The sequence below is a fragment of the Symphalangus syndactylus genome, chromosome 10 (assembly GCF_028878055.3).
Source record: "Symphalangus syndactylus isolate Jambi chromosome 10, NHGRI_mSymSyn1-v2.1_pri, whole genome shotgun sequence".
Lineage (NCBI taxonomy): Eukaryota > Metazoa > Chordata > Mammalia > Primates > Hylobatidae > Symphalangus > Symphalangus syndactylus.
Window position 1 is genome coordinate 21,831,664 of NC_072432.2, and position 15,895 is coordinate 21,847,558.

The following is a 15,895-nucleotide window of genomic DNA, read 5'->3' on the forward strand; positions in this document are numbered from 1 at the left end:
GCTACTATAAAGACACCATTATTTTATACTTATGCCTCTATTCTTACTCACAAGCAGTATGAAGAATGATAATAAATGATTAACAATCTGGAACTTCTGGGTTGTGAGGTATTTTTATTTCACGCATCTGTTAGTAATAATCTGTTGTTTATACTAAGTTTATAGTAAAGTAAATACTGGAATATGGTTCATTTAAGTATGGTTTGCCTAATGGGACATCAGGAAAAATTCATATAAAGAAAGATATCAATAGTTTTCACATTCCTTGTAACAAAATGGTCTGTCTGATTTTCTACTATACATATATCCCCATTCATTTAATATTGAAACAGATGTGAACAAATGGAGAAGCTTCTGGAAAGGTCATTTAGAGCCCATCTAACATCTCTCCACATAGACTCATAGAACTTGTATCCGGAAGGAAGCTTAGAAATCACTTTGTTCAACTCCCTTGTTTTATTAATGAGAAAACTGAGGTCCTCAGACTAAGTGATTTGCCCAAATACGTGCTTCTGGCATATCAGCTTTGTCACATTTATGCAGCTGGTAAAGTTTTAGCTTTTCTTCCTTGGGGAAATAGTGATATGCTCAGAAAGCATTATGTCATCCCATCTGTGTCCATTTTTTTGTGAGGGAAGACAATTTTTTGGAGGACAATGAAATAACATCCACTTTTATTTTACATTACAGAAATTCCATGGTCAACCAACTCAACTTCTAAGCCATTTTCGAAATACAGTAAGTTAACATTAATTTTTGGTGGCACAGAAGATACTTTATAACTACTATTATTCGTATAAATACAAAATTAACCTGCCAAGCACGGTGGCTCATGCCTGTAATCCCAACACTTTGGGAGGCTGAGGTGGGTGGATTGCTTGAGGCTAGGAGTTCAAGACCAGCCTGGGCAACATGGCAAAACTCCATCTCTACTAAAATACAAAAAATTAGCCAGGCGTGGTGGTGCATGCCTGTAATCCCAGATACTTAGGAGGCTGAGGCATGAGAATTGCTTGAACCTGGGAGGCAGAGGTTGCAGTGAGCCAAGATCACACCACTGCACTCCAGCCTGGGTAACAGAGTAAGACTGTCTCAAAAAAAAAAAAATTAACCTATTGAATTAGAGAATTAGCCTATTGAATCAGGAATTATTTGTGTTTCTAATATACGTGAACAAGGGAGAAAAACATTTTTCTAAGCAATGTCAAGACATACATAATATAGGTTCCATTTTTATGGCAAGTAAGTATACGTACATTTAAACATTCCAAGTTCTTGATTTTTAATCTATAATTATGTCTAATAACAAAAAATAGAACAATAAATACTAATATATAATAAACTGATAAGTACTATACAGTAATGAAATAATAAAAGCTGATAATCAAATGTAATAAAAGAACATTTTCATATTAATGCATAATGAAAACTGTATGAAATAAGTTACCTAAAGACTAAACTGGCCAGGTGCATTGGTTCATGCCTGTGATCCTAGCACTTTGAGAAGCTGAGGAAGGTGGATCACTGAAGCCCAGGAGTTGAAGACCAGCCCGGGGGACATGGTGAAACCCTGTCTCTACAAAACATACACAAATTATCTGGGCATGGTGGTATACACCTGTAGTCCCAGCTATTAGGGAGGCTTTAGTGGGAGGATGGCTTGAGCCTGGGAGTCGGAGGTTGCAGTGAGCTATGATCATGCCACTGCACTCCAGTCTGGATGACAGAGAGAGACCTTGTCTCAAAACAAAACAAAACAAAAAAATGAATAAGCAGAGCTGTTCTCCTGAAGCATCAGACCAAGGGCCAGAAAAAAGAGAAACTTCTGTGCAGAAAAGTACTGCCCTGGCCCCAATAGTTTCCTTGATTTGCTTTCCATAGTTGCAACCATGGTATAAAACGATTATCATGTGTCAATGACAAATTAACAGGTGCAGTGACTCATGCCTATAATCCCAACACTTTGGGAGACCGAGTCAGGAGGATCATTTGAGCCCAGGAGTTTGAGACCAGCCTGGGCAACATATCAATACCTCGTCTCTATTAAAAATAAAAAAATTAGTGAAGTGAGATGGCGTATTTCTGTGGTCCCAGCTACTCAAGAGGCTGAGCGAGGTGGATCACTTGTACCTGGGAGGCTGAAGCTGCAGTGAGCCATGATCATGCCATTGCACTCTAGCCTGGGCAACAGAGCGAGACCCTCTCAAAAAATAAAAAGAGCAAGCCAAGAGGTAAAGTTTTAACTTCATCTGATACCTAAACAAGAACTCAAGAATAGCATAGCAAGTGCCATAGAGACTTTACCTATGAAGTTAAAAATAGTTTCAAAAGAAGGACAGCTAAGTTTGTGTTTGTAATAGGTTTATACTGGATTGCTCCACAGCTTGTTGGTAAAAGTCACTTTGAGCACTTAGAGAACACATATTTATCCTTAGTGTGTTCCCATTTAAAAAGTGTTATTACTTTTTTTTGGAAACTGAGCTTCCAAGTAGTTCTGAGGTCTCCCAGGCCAACAGAAACTGAGACAGGGAAAATGAACAATCATCATCCCCGGAATGCTGTGATTTCCCACAACCAAGAAGGCAAGTGAGTTTTCACTGTGCAAAAGACGTTGCCAGTTGTTCATTCTTCTGTTAATGCTACCAGAGAGTACATATTCTAAATCTGTTCACCTGTGTTTTCAGACTCAAAGCAGCTCTAAAACATGTACATGCTTTCCAGTCAAGTTCGTTTATCCATCCATCCACAAACATTTATAGAATCCTGCTATGGGCCATCCATTGTGCTAAATGCTGTCTGTGATGCTGTTCTCACTTAAACATTGGGCAGAGATGAGTGTTTAAGAGTTATGATAGTCCTTTTGTAGTTCTCCTGTGGTGTCCCCAGAGAATGCCAGGAGATTAGAGGCCCCTCAAATGCACACAATATCCTGCCAGTCTCTGCAGTGTGCGTCATTTGTCATTGACACAGTATAGTCATTTTGCACCATTGTTGCAACTATGAAAAGCAAACCAAGGAGACTCTTGGAAGCTGGGCAATGCTGTTCTGCATAGACGTTTCCTTTTTTCTGGCTCTTGGTCTCAGGCTTCAGGAGAACAGCTCTGCTTGTTCTTCTCTTAGCAATAAAGAACAAGGTCCCACCTTCCATTATCTCCACTGAAAGCAGTAGAGGTACCCGCAGGGGAGAAGAATTCTGCGCATTACCTGTTCTTGCTCCCTTCTTGGATAGGGCTGTGGCTGTGTCCATTGCTAGTGTCTTTCGTGGCTGATACGGTTTGGCTGTGTCCCCATCCAAATCTCATCTTGAATTGTAGCTCCCGTAATTCCCACGTGTTGTGGGAGGGACCTGGTGGGAGGTAACTGAATCATGGCGGGGGTTTCCGCAGTGCTGTTCTCGTGGTAGTGAATAAGTCTTACGAGATCTGATGATTTTATAAGAGGTTTCCACTTTCACTTGGATCTCTCATTCTCACTTGCCTGCCGCCATGATTGTGAGGCCTTTCTAGCCATGTGCAACTGTGAGTCCATTAAACCTCTTTCTTTAAATAAATTACCTAGTCTTGGTTATGTCTTTATCAGCAGCATGAAAACAGCCTTCTTTCTTCCCAGAGTGAATTAGTGAATACAAAGACTTCAGCGAGTTACATGCGCTTCATTTCTGCCTCATAGTCATTATCTTTAATACGTTTAACCCTTTAGTTGTTTTTTTTTTTTGTTTCTGTTTTTGAGATGGAGTCTTGCTGTGTCGCCCAGGCTGGAGTGCAGTGGCGCGGTCTCGGCTCACTGCAAGCTCCGCCTCCCGGGTTCACGCCATTCTCCTGCCTCAGCCTCCCAAGTAGCTGGGACTACAGGCGCCCGCCACCTCGCCCGACTAATTTTTTTGTATTTTTTAGTAGAGACGGGATTTCACCGTGTTAGCCAGGATGGTCTCGATCTCCTGACCTCGTGGTCTGCCCACCTCAGCCTCCCAAAGTGCTGGGATTACAGGCGTGAGCCACTGTGCCCGGCCCCTTTAGTTGATGATTAAGCATTTCTTCTTTAGAAAAGCCTTGTTTAGTTATTCTCACCACTATGTAATGCCAGTTACTTCAAAGTACTTTGTTTTTTTTGTTTTTTTTGTTTTTGAGAAGGAGCCTCACTCTGTCACCCAGGCTGGAGTGCAGGGATGCAATCTTGCCTCACTGCAACCTCCCCTTCCCAGGTTCAAGCGATTCTCCTGCCTTAGCCTCCCCAGAAACTGGGACTACAGGTGTGTGCCACCACAGCCAGCTAATTTTTGTATTTTTAGTAGAGACGAGATTTCACCATGTTTTCCAGGCTAGTCTCAACTCCCAGCCTCAGGTGATCTACCCGCCTTGGCCTCCCAAAGTGCTGGGATTACAGGCATCTGCCACCATGCGGGGCCCTCAAAGTACTTTGTGTATCATAAGTGTATTCATTCCATTTACCTACATGCTGTATAAAATTTGTTATAAACCTGATTAAATTGCAAACTCATTGAAGACAGGCACTATGTCTGCTTTTCCTGTCTCTACGGCAGAGAGGGTCTGACCCAATTTATTACTGTTGTATGAACCATCAGCAAAGAAAAAGAAAAACAAAACAAAAGAAACCCTGATGTCTTGTGGAAGGACCTTATATTGAATTAAGGATTATAGGAAGACCTGACTGCAGAATGGATTGAACTTTTGAGGAGTGAAATGCTTTGCTGCTGCCCGGCACTTTTTTTTTTAAGCTCTCATATCATAACAACTTGGCTCCATCACAATTAATCTTATATGGTAATGCAGTGACAATGAGATGATTTCTCTGGAGAATCTATGCTAATACTATTAAAATGCGCTTACAATGTCAAAGTGATTGCAGTGTATGCATGTGGGGACTGTGCTTATGCGATTATGATATTATAGTGATGGGCGATTACCATAGGAAACTACTAATTCAACCCTGCAGGGACTTGCATTATGAAGCCATTATAACATGAGATTATAATGACACAATAACTTGGATGCACATTCGTGATGTGAAAACCAAAAGCTAATTGGAATGCAAGTCATATTTCCATTAAATTGTAATTAAACACTGAAAGCAATGCTTGTTTAAATTTGAGACGGAGACGTGCAATCCAGGAATGAAAGTTGTGGGGAAGGAGTGCATGGCGAGTGTAAGCTTAGAAGTGTCTAGAAACCATTTGCAAGTCTGCCCTTTAGTATTTACTGGGTGTGAAAGCTGTCTCCGAAGGTGCTTCTCCAGATTTGCTCCCTCTCTGCTGGTCCTCTAAAGCAACCAAAAACAGTACCAAGACACAAGAAGCGTGGGTCCAATTTCCATTCCTATCACAACGGCTAACATTGACAGCCTTTGTGTTTTGTTTTTGAAGTGGGCATAAAGCACCTTACCTCCCACAATACAAGAGACTAAAGCAAAATTTTTTTCCATGAATAATAACCTTTTTTATATACAACAAAATTAGTCCATATTCAAAATCAGACAGAACAGATAAGTGCAAAGGGAAAAAAGATTTTAAAAAAACTTTACAAATTCTACCCCCAGAGATGACCTATATTAGCATCTCTGGGTATTTTCTTTCAGACTATTCTCCATGCATAGTATCAATGTATTTTTCTTCAAAAATTTGCATTCTACAACACTTTTAAAACCTACTTAGTGATTCTTCTCACCCCTTCCAGTCGCAAGATCTATTTCTTATCCAAGAGATTCCAGTTGATAAGTTTTGTTTGTTTTTTAAAGGTCAGCTCAAGCTGGACGATTTTACGTGTCACTTGGGCAAGTATATTTTACTATTAGAGAACCATACTTGCAAAGGTTTATACTGTGCATATATCAGTTACAGGGTGGGTCTATAGTAAATTCTTCAGATTCTACTAGCAGTACTGTAGCTACTCCACATTTGTCTCTGTTTAAGGAATCAGTGGGGCCTTTGAGAAATCATAGGGCTCTAATTTGTTCTCAAACTGATAATTATTGTATGGTTTAGATAAACATTGATTATTTTGAAAAAACTAGGAACATTTAGGAACTACAGAACTTGTTAGATACACCCCTGCATCTGCTAGTTCAGATGTGCTAAGGTCACACACAAGCTCCTATGTATTCTCCCCTAATTATGACTCAAAGTAGTTCTTGCTCCTTGGTTTAAATATAGTTGAGTTTTTGTTATTAAGTATTTGCTTTGCACTTAGATATGCTGTATATTTCAGAGTTATTTATTTATTTATTTATTTACTTATTTTAGACCAAGTTTTGCTCTCCTTACCCAGGCTGGGGTGCAATGGCACCCCACCCCAATGGCTCACCACAACCTCCGTGTCCCGGGTTCAACCGAGTCTCCTGCCTCAGCCTCCCGAGTGGCTGGGATTACAGGCATGCGCCACCATGCCTGGGTAATTTTGTATTTTTAGTAGAGACCGGGTTTTTTCCATGTTGGTCAGGCTGATCTTAAACTCCCGACCTCAGGTGATCTGCCCGCCTCGGCCTCCCAAAGTGCTGGGATTACAGGCGGGGGCCGACGCGCCCAGCCCAGAGTTATTTTTATTACCCCTTCTTGCAAATGAAGAAGACAATTTAAATTACTAGAGTCTTATTTTTCTAATTAGGAAAAGGAAAGCACACTGCAGTTAAAGGGCTTGCTTCGTGTCATTCAGTGAACAGTGGAATTGAGATCAGGTCTTCTGGTCCTGGGTTAGCATAGCCTCTTTTTTAGGCTAAGATGTGATGTTACCTTGGGTTAATACTTCTGTATTAATAGAGACAAGAATAACTAATTTTGATGTTCATAGTAAATACCTACATAGCTTAGTAAAACGAACACTGGACAAATTGAGAGACTGGGTTCTAGTTTAGGCTATCTGACCTTCAAAAGATTAAGGATTCCATTTTAGCATCTGAAAATGAAGTCATCAGATTAAACAATCTCCTTAGTTTATTCCAGCTCAAAAATTCTAAAATCAAATAGTATTTAACATTAATTGAAATGCAAATATTTTCATTTTAAGCATTATACATTTTAATATTTAATAATATATTTTACCTACTTTAAAAACCATTAATCTAAATTTAAAACCAGTCCTTACTTGGATGGCATTTAATAATTTGACATTTTTTAGCAGTAGATTTGTGATTTGACTTAAACTTTCTTTTTTTATTTAAGACATTTATTAAAATCATTAAAGTTGCAGTTATAAATCTAATCGAAAAGAGATGAAAATTACAGTCTTTTTTTTTTTTTTAAATAGAGTCTCACTCCGTTGCCCAGGCATCCTATTGCAACCTCCACCTCCCGGGTTCAAGAGATTCTCCTGCCTCAGCCTCCCAATTAGCTGGGATTACAGGCACCTGCCGCCACGCCTGGCTAATTTTTGTAATTTTGATAGAGACAGGGTTCCACTATGTTGGCCAGGCTGGTCTCGAACTCCTGACCTCAGGTGATCCGCGTGCTTCAGCCTCCCATAGTGCTGGGATTACAGGCGTGAGCCATTGCACCTGGCCGAAAATTACAGTCATTTGATATATCGGAATATTGTTAAATTTTACTGTAGTTAAAACTACAGTGAAAGGAGATTTTTTGCTTGCATAATAATATAAGTATATAGAGAAATCATTGTGTCAAATAATATTTTAAATATATAATTTTCTGTGAATTCTTAGGAAGCAGGTGATAGCAATGATTGAGGTGCTCAGTTAAGCTATGGTGCTAGACAAACCTTTCTAAATATTTTACTGCAGCTTATTTTTATGGGGAAAATACATAAGCAAATTAAATTTAAGCAAATTAATATTAAATTCCTTCATATTTAATTACATATATAATTATATATATGAGTTAATTAAAATTTGTTATTTGATAGTAGAGATTTTTTTCTATTTTTGCTAGACCTTTTCTCTAGAGAATTTAGAATTCGGTTAGAGTATTTTCTCAGCCATCTCAAAGACTGGGAAAGAATGATTATTGCTCTATGACACATGTAGTCATTACAGATTTGCCCTTGACCCCATTGTAGTAAATCAGCTTTCAGGAGTTGAAATCAGCTGTTTGTTACCTTACTTTTAGTACATCAAATACTAGTCTTTCCCCAAAACACTTCTGTCAGGTGCCACACTCTCTTAGGACTAGACAAAATTTGTTACTTTGAGTTCTTTCCTAGACCGTTAATAAAGGCTACCTCTAAAGCAATTTTTTCTTAAACTTGGAGTTCTACAAACTCTCAACAAAATTTTGATTTTGTCTTTTCATTTTTATAATCATCAAACCATTTTAAGCATATTCTGAATCAATATACCTATTTTATAACCATATATTGCCCTAGGGTTTCATTATATGCATTTCCATTACCTTTTTAAGACTTGAGTGATACTGGCCCGGCGCGGTAGCTCATGCCTGTAATCCCAGCACTTTGGGAGGCCGAGACGGGCTGATCACGAGGTCAGGAGATCGAGACCATAGCTGGCTAACACGGTGAAACCCCGTCTCTACTAAAAATACAAAAAATTAGCCAGGTGTGGTGGCGGGCGCCTGTAGTCCCAGCTACTCGGGAGGCTGAGGCAGGAGAATGGTGTGAACTGAGATCACGCCACTGCGCTCCACCTGGGCGACAGAGTGAGACTCCGTCCCAAAAAAATAAATAATAAATAAATAAGAATTTGGAATTTGCACTGACTGTCCTCTTTGCCTAGAATGCTTTGCTGGGCACGGTGGCTCACACCTGTAATCCCAGCACTTTGGGAGGCTGAGGTGGGCGGATCACCTGAGGTCAGGAGTTCGAGACCAGCCTGACCAACATGGAGAAACCCCGTCTCTACTAAAAATACAAAATTAGCTGGGTGGGGTGGCACATGCCTGTAATCTCAGCTACTTGGGAAGCTGAGGCAGGAGAATCGCTTGAACCCAGGAGGTGGAGGTTGCAGTGAGCCGAGATCGTGCCATTGCACTCCAGCCTGGGCAACAAGAGTGAAACTCCCTCTCAAAAAAAAAAAAAACAAACAAGAAAAACAAACAAAAACAAACAAACAAAAAAAAGACTTGAGTGATACCAAATCGTTACCTAAAATGACAACATATATCTTTTTCATGACTTTTTTTTTTCAAACTGGGGTCTCTGTTTTACTGGAAGCCATAACCGTATTTCTTAGGACTTTTTTTTTTTTTGAGACGAAGTCTTGCTGTTGTCACCCAGGCTGGAGTGCAGTGGCGTGATCTCGGCTCTCTGCAACCTCTGCCTCCCGGGTTCAAGCGATTCTCCTGCCTCAGCCTCCCGAGTACCTGGAATTACAGGCGCCTGCCACTACGCCCTGCTAATTTTTGTATTTTTAGTACAGATGGGGTTTCCCCATGAAGGCCAGGCTGGTCCTGAACTCCTGACCTCAAGCAATCCACCCGCCTCGGCGTCCCAAAGTGCTGTGATTACAGGTGTGAGCCACCATGCCCAGTCTTCCTAGGACTTTTTGAGAGGTGGTTGGATTGAGAAAGCGGGGGATAATCTGTCAAAGTGGTTTACTTCCTTTATTTCCTTTATTAGAAGTACAGTTGGTTTACAAATTAAATCATATATGATGGTGGCATGTATGTTTGTTTTTCTGAGTCTGACTTTAGGGTTTGTTTATACCAGTATCCTAAGGGTAGAACCAAGAGTTAAGACTTGTTGTGAGTTTTCTCGTCTTTGCAATTTTTCCAGCCCTGCGATTTGTACTGTCTTCCACATAATCTACTTTTTTTTTTTTTTTGAGACAGAGTCTCACTCTGTTGCCCAGGCTGGAGTGCAGTGATGCAGTCTCAGCACATTGTAGCCCCCGGCTGCCAGGTTCAAGTGATTCTCCTGCCTCAGCCTCCTGAGTAGCTGGGATTACAGGCATGCACTACCATGCCTGGCTAATGTTTGTATTTTTAGTAGAGACGGGGTTTCACCTTGTAGGCCAGGCTGGTCTCAAACTCCTGGCCTCAAGTGATCCACCTGCCTCAGCCTCCCAAAGTGCTGGGATTACAGGCATGAGCCACCGTGCCTGGCCACATATCTACTCTTAACATTACCTCCTTAAGATTGATGCCTGCCGGGCGTGATGAGTCATGCCTGTAACCCCAGCACTTTGGGAGGCTGAGGAGGGCAAATCGCAAGGTCAGGAGACTGAGACCATCCTGGCTAACATGGTGAAACCCCATCTCTACTAACAATACAAAAAATTAGCCGGGCTTGGTGGCAGGTGCCTGTAGTCTCAGCTATTGGGGAGGCTGAGGCAGGAGAATCGCTTGAATCCGGGAGGCAGAGGTTGCAGTGAGCCAAGATTGTGCCACTGCACTCCAGCCTGGGTGACAGAGCGAGACTCTGTCTAAAAAAATAAAAAAATAAAAAATAAAATACTGATGCTCGATCATCTCTCAAGCAGAGGGAAACTTGGAGACAGAGGGAAGAACTCAGCCAAGCTCCTGATAAACCACTTAATTAAAGCTAAGAGATTATCATGACAAATGATAATTGGGATTATCATGATAAATTGGGATTCTTGTCCTGTGTTCTTTTATAAGAAACAGGTGATGCATGGCTAACTGCAACCTCTGCCTCCCGGGTTCAAGCAATTCTCCTGCCTCAGCCTCCCGAGTAGCAGGGATTACAGACGGGTGCCACCATGCCCGGCTAATTTTTGTATTTTTAGTAGAGACAGGGTTTTGCCATGTTGGCCAGGCTGGTCTCGAACTCCTGACCTCAGGTGATCCACCCACCTCGGCTTCCCAAACTGCTGGGATTACAGGCATGAGCCACCACGCCCAGCCAATGCATATTTTCTTTGGCCTACATTTTAGGTGTTTATTAATAAGTGTTGGTTGACTCCCAAAGGAGAAATCTCAGAGGTCATGGTTGTTATACTATTTTTAAAGGTCTCCCACGAGTTGCTTACGGAACCTATAGCAGTGGATTCTGCCTTTAGTGAAAGTGGGATACAGCTCATCATCCTTGTCTCAATAATAACCCCATTTCCTCATTGGTGAAATGGGAACAATAATAATAAAAGTGGATTTCATCTCAAAGTACATCCGATGGTCCGGTCTTCCACTGTTTTTGATGACTCACCTTCTGTTGATCCCTTGCCTATTTCACCAGTACATTAGGAGATTTAATTAAAGTGTGTAGAGGATCTAAGCTCTTCAGAGAAATACACAGCATTATTATGGTAGATAACACTTCTGATCTTCCATAATCTTTTGAAGGTAATGAAACCAGCAATATAGAAAGCTGAGGGTTTAATATAGTCAGAGTTTTATGAAGACACTTCCATACAATACTTTATTAATAGTGGTCATCGTTGTGGGCTTGAGAGTTCAGAATTCAATTCCTAGGAACTTTCTAATTGTTCTAAGCATTTTAATTTAACTTTTTTCCTATCAATAAACACATTTGAGAGATCAGTTAGGTATTCAGGTCATGCTGGTTTTATTCAACTTTGAAGGCTTTCCTATTTTGTTTTCAAACTATGATTATTACAATACTTTTATAAGTTGGAGCAGGGGGGAAAAGAGTATTTATTCAGGCTTGTGTTTCCCCTGAAACACAGTCCTGCTTTTAAGATCGCTGAGGAACAAGGAAAATTACTTTTGTTTCCTGACTCGTCTCCTGGTCTCCGGTTTCTCCAGCTTTCAACCTATACTCCAACTGCCTACTTAATGATTGCCCTAATGTAGTTCTTATCCTCTGGGCCAAGCCCTTGTGTCAGTATTTTTCACTGTAAGCTAATGTGCAACCTACAATCAGCCTTTACGGGATGCTTTAAAGTCTGGAAACATGCTCCTCATTGCTCATATCATCAGAATGTCTCTGTGACATGCCACCTCCTCCAGGAAGCCTTCTCATTCCTCCAGTATCAGTGAATGTTGTCCATACCAACTTCACAGGGCACTTGCTTTGTACCTGTATCCGTCCATTTTCATGCTCCGGATAAAGACATACCTGAGACTGGGTAATTTATAAAGAAAGGAGGTTTAATTGACTCACTGTTCCACATGGCTGGGGAGGCCTCACAATCATGGCCGGAAGGGAAGGAGAAGCAAAGTCACATCTTACATGGCAGCAGGGAAGAGAGAACTCATGCAGGGAACTCCTCTTTATAAAACCATCAGATCTCGTCAGACTTAAACACTATCACGAGAACAGCATGAGAAAGACCCACCCCCGTGATTCAATTACCTCCCACTGGGTCTCTCCATGACACATGGGAATTGTGGGAGCTACAATTCGAGATAAGATTTGGGTGAGGACACAGCCAACCCGTATCAGTACCTCTCTCCTAACATTTACTGCACTCTGCTTTGAATCATAAGTATCCTATGAATATAGAAAAACAATGAATGTCTCATTGAATGCTTACCATATATGTGCTAGACACTGTGTTGGTGGCTCCTCTCCTAGGGCCAGGATTGTTTCTTTTTCATCTTTGTTTCCCTGCATATCTTCAGTTGAAGTTAGTAGATACTCAGCAAACATTTGCAACATTCAATTGAAATGTATGCAGGTGAAATGAGCACGTTTGGAAAGCTGATTTCCTTGTATTCCCTTCCTATGCCCTGAGAACTTAAGACCCAAGTTACCCCCTCAGATCTGTAAATCAAAGCAGTTTTTCTTAATATTTCAGGAAGCATAAAGATTGTTGGTCACAAGCCTATGAAGAGGACATAATGCCAATGAAAACAGGTTTGCTTGTGGCTGAAATTACATTCCATCAGTGTGGAACTGAAGGGTGGATAGAACAGAACTAAATATTTGCTCATTGGTTGAGCAGACATTTATTGAGCATCTGCCTCTGTGCAATTGCTGTTTGTATTAGTTCATTCTAACACTGCTATAAAGATACTACCCAAGTCTGGGTAATTTATAACGGAAAGAGGTTTAATTGACTCATAGTTCTGCCTGTCTGGGGAGGCCTCAGGAAACGTAAAATTATGGTGGAAGGGGAATCAGGCATGTCGTACATGGCAGCAGGAGAGAGAGGGCGAGTGACAGCAGGGAAAACTGCCTCATAAAACTGTAAGATCTTGTGAGAACCCACTCACTATCATGAGAACAGCATGGGGAAAACCGTCCTCATGATCCAGTCACCTCCCATCTGTTCCCTCCCTCAATATGTAGGGATGATGGGGATTACAATTTGAGATGAGATTTGGGTGGGGACACAGAGCCAAACCATATCATTGTTATAGCTTAGAGTTGTACATAGTGTTCCAAGCATGGGAATGGAGTTAGTTATCAAAACAAAGTCTAGTTACAAGTACAGCTGTCCTTTTCATCAATTATGGTGTTGAGTTTCCCAGACAGGTGTCCAGGCAGATAGCAGACCCAAGCAAGGCAAGGGTTACAGTCAGAATGGAAAAGTCTCTGAGCCCCCTGCTAGTGGCTGTCAGACCTTTTTCTGTGATAACTACCATTTTTTTTTTTACACCAAACAGGCTAGGTTAGACCATCTAAAAACAGGTACCTGCACTGATTGTTTGTTTGAGACAGAATTTTGCTCTGTCACCCAGGTTGCAGTGCAGTGGCACCATCTCAGCTCACTGCAATCTCTGCCTCCCCTGTTCAAGTGATTCTCGTGACTCAGCCTCCCAAGTAGCTGGGATTACAGGCATGGGCCACCACGCCCAGCTAATTTTTGTATTATTAGTAGAGATGGGGTCTTGCCATGTTGGCCAGGCTAGTCTCAAACTCCTGGCCTGAAGTGATCCACCTGTCTCTGCCTCCCAAAGTGCTGGGACTACAGGCATGAGCCACTGGACCTGGCCTGATTCTTTTAAACTCTGGATTAGCAAAACATAGTAGCCGAAATCAAGACTTTTCTCAGAGAGTCTACTGTGTGATCTTCAAAGGACCTGGGGAGACTTGTGTGGGAAATACCTTTTAGATATACTGTATTGTTATTTGTGCAACTGAATCATACAGCCTTTCTGTGATTCAAAGTTTATTTAAAAATTAAACGGCCTTAGCAAGAAATTCCTGTAGATGGTCTATACATTTAAAACATTTGCCTAGGAGCCATTATCCAGTTTTACTTCTTACAAAGGATGACCTGTGGCCATGAGTCACCTGCAGTAATTTTACTAAGTATTTTTAGTTTTCTGATTTTCAGTTGACTTCCACCAATGCAGATAGGAAATGTCTTTGGAGATGAAGTCACTTGCTGTTATTTTTTATATGCTCAAGATTCTGGCTCTTACACTACTACTCTCCCCTTATCCATGGTTTTGCTTTTTGTGGTTTCAGTTACCTGTAGTCAACCACAGTCTGAAAATATGAAGATATTTTAAGGCAGAAAGAGAGAGAGGAGAGAAACCGCATTCACGTAAGTTTTATTCCAGCATATTGTTATGATTCTTCTATTTTATTATTAGTTATTGTTGTTAATCTTTTACTGTGCCTAAATTATAAATTAAACTTTATCATAAGTATGTATATATGGGACAAAAACATAGTCTCTACAGGGTTAGATACTATTTGCGGTTCCACGCATCCACTGGGGGCCCTGGAACAGATTTTCTTTGGATAAGAGGGCACTACTGTGGATAGTAAGGGAAAGTTAAAAAAAAACAAAAACAAAAAAACAAAACTTAAAAAGACTATGTATTCCTATGTAGTTGGGTACAGAAGAATAATCTAAAATAGTACATTTGCTGCCAGGTGCAGTGACTCACGCCTATAATCCCAGCACTTTGGGAGGTTGAGGTGGGTGGATCACCTGAGATCAGGAGTTCGAGACCAGTCTGGCCTACATGGTGAAACGTTGTCTCTAGTAAAAATACAAAAATTAGCCAGGTGTGGTAGTGGGTGCCTGTAATCCCAGCTACTCGGGAGGCTGAGGCAGGAGAATTGCTTGAACCCGGAAGATGGAGGTTGCAGTGTGCAATTGCACTGCAGCCTGGGCAACATGAGTAAAATTACATCTCAAAAAATAATAATAGTAAAATAAAATAGTATATTTGCTGCCTTTTGAGAACTTGGAGTGTGAAGATACAGGAAAGTTGAAAAAACAAACCTGGCTTCAAAATCCAGAGCCCAAACACTTTTGGAAAAACATTTTCCATGCTTTTTAATAATTTTTAGATCTTCCGATTTGGGAAAATAATGTGATATTCCATAAAAGGGCTGTGCTGTGATCTCAGAATTATCTATTGTCAGAAATATATTAAATAAAGATTCCAGGAAAATGGCCAGGCATGGTGGCTCATGCTTGTAATCCCAGCACTTTGGGAGGCAGAGGCGGGCGGATCACTTTAGGTCAGGAGTATGAGACCCACCTGGCCAACACGGCGAAACCCCATCTCCAGATACAAAAATTAGCCGAGTATGGTGGCAGACACCTGTAATCCCAGCTACTTGGAAGGCTGAGGTAGGAGAATCACTTGAACTCGGGAGGCGGAGGTTGCAGTGAGCCAAGATCAAGCCACCGTACTCCAGCCTGGGTGACAGAGCAAAACTCCATCTCAAAACAAAAAAGATTCCAGGAAAATGTTTAGCTCTTTTTTAAAAAATAACTTTTAACCTCTATTAACTACACATTTATGTTGTTCTTTTCTAGTGCTAATTCCACTTCTATTTATAATTTGTTTGCTTCTGCTTTAATTTTTGTTTTCTTTATTGTGTGCTTCCTTTGTGCAAGTCTCCTCAAACCCTTTGTGGATAATGCTGGACTAAAACAAGCAAGCATCTAGATGTTCGCTAAATACATACTATGTACCAGGCACTGCAGGGAACTGGGGATTGAGAGGCAAAGAAGATGTGACTCACCCCAACGAGCTCAAAGTCTGATGGAAAAGACATAAAACAGAAGAAGGTAGCTGGGTGCAGTGGCTCATGCCTATAATCCCAGTACTTTGGGGGCCAAGGTGGGAGGATCCCTTGAGTCT

General features: G+C 41.1%; 1 protein-coding gene and 1 pseudogene across 11 annotated transcripts in view; both read left to right on the top strand.

Annotated features, from left to right (window-relative positions):
* The window catches only part of PTER (phosphotriesterase related), an 80,916-nt gene that overhangs the window by 16,608 nt on the left and 48,413 nt on the right, over positions 1-15,895 (top strand). For 4 of the 11 annotated variants that reach the window (XM_063610176.1, XM_063610178.1, XM_055296668.2 and 1 more), the window contains one exon: positions 14,256-14,334. The gene's annotated coding sequence lies outside the window, so the exon portion shown is untranslated. Of the gene's footprint in view, positions 1-690; positions 739-1,178; positions 1,243-12,636; positions 12,696-14,255; positions 14,335-15,668; positions 15,823-15,895 lie in introns of those variants that run through there. The other 7 variants (XM_063610177.1, XM_063610172.1, XM_055296667.2 and 4 more) reach the window with 4 other exon arrangements.
* Positions 1-15,895, top strand: part of LOC129491582 (uncharacterized) — a 32,437-nt pseudogene that overhangs the window by 15,786 nt on the left and 756 nt on the right.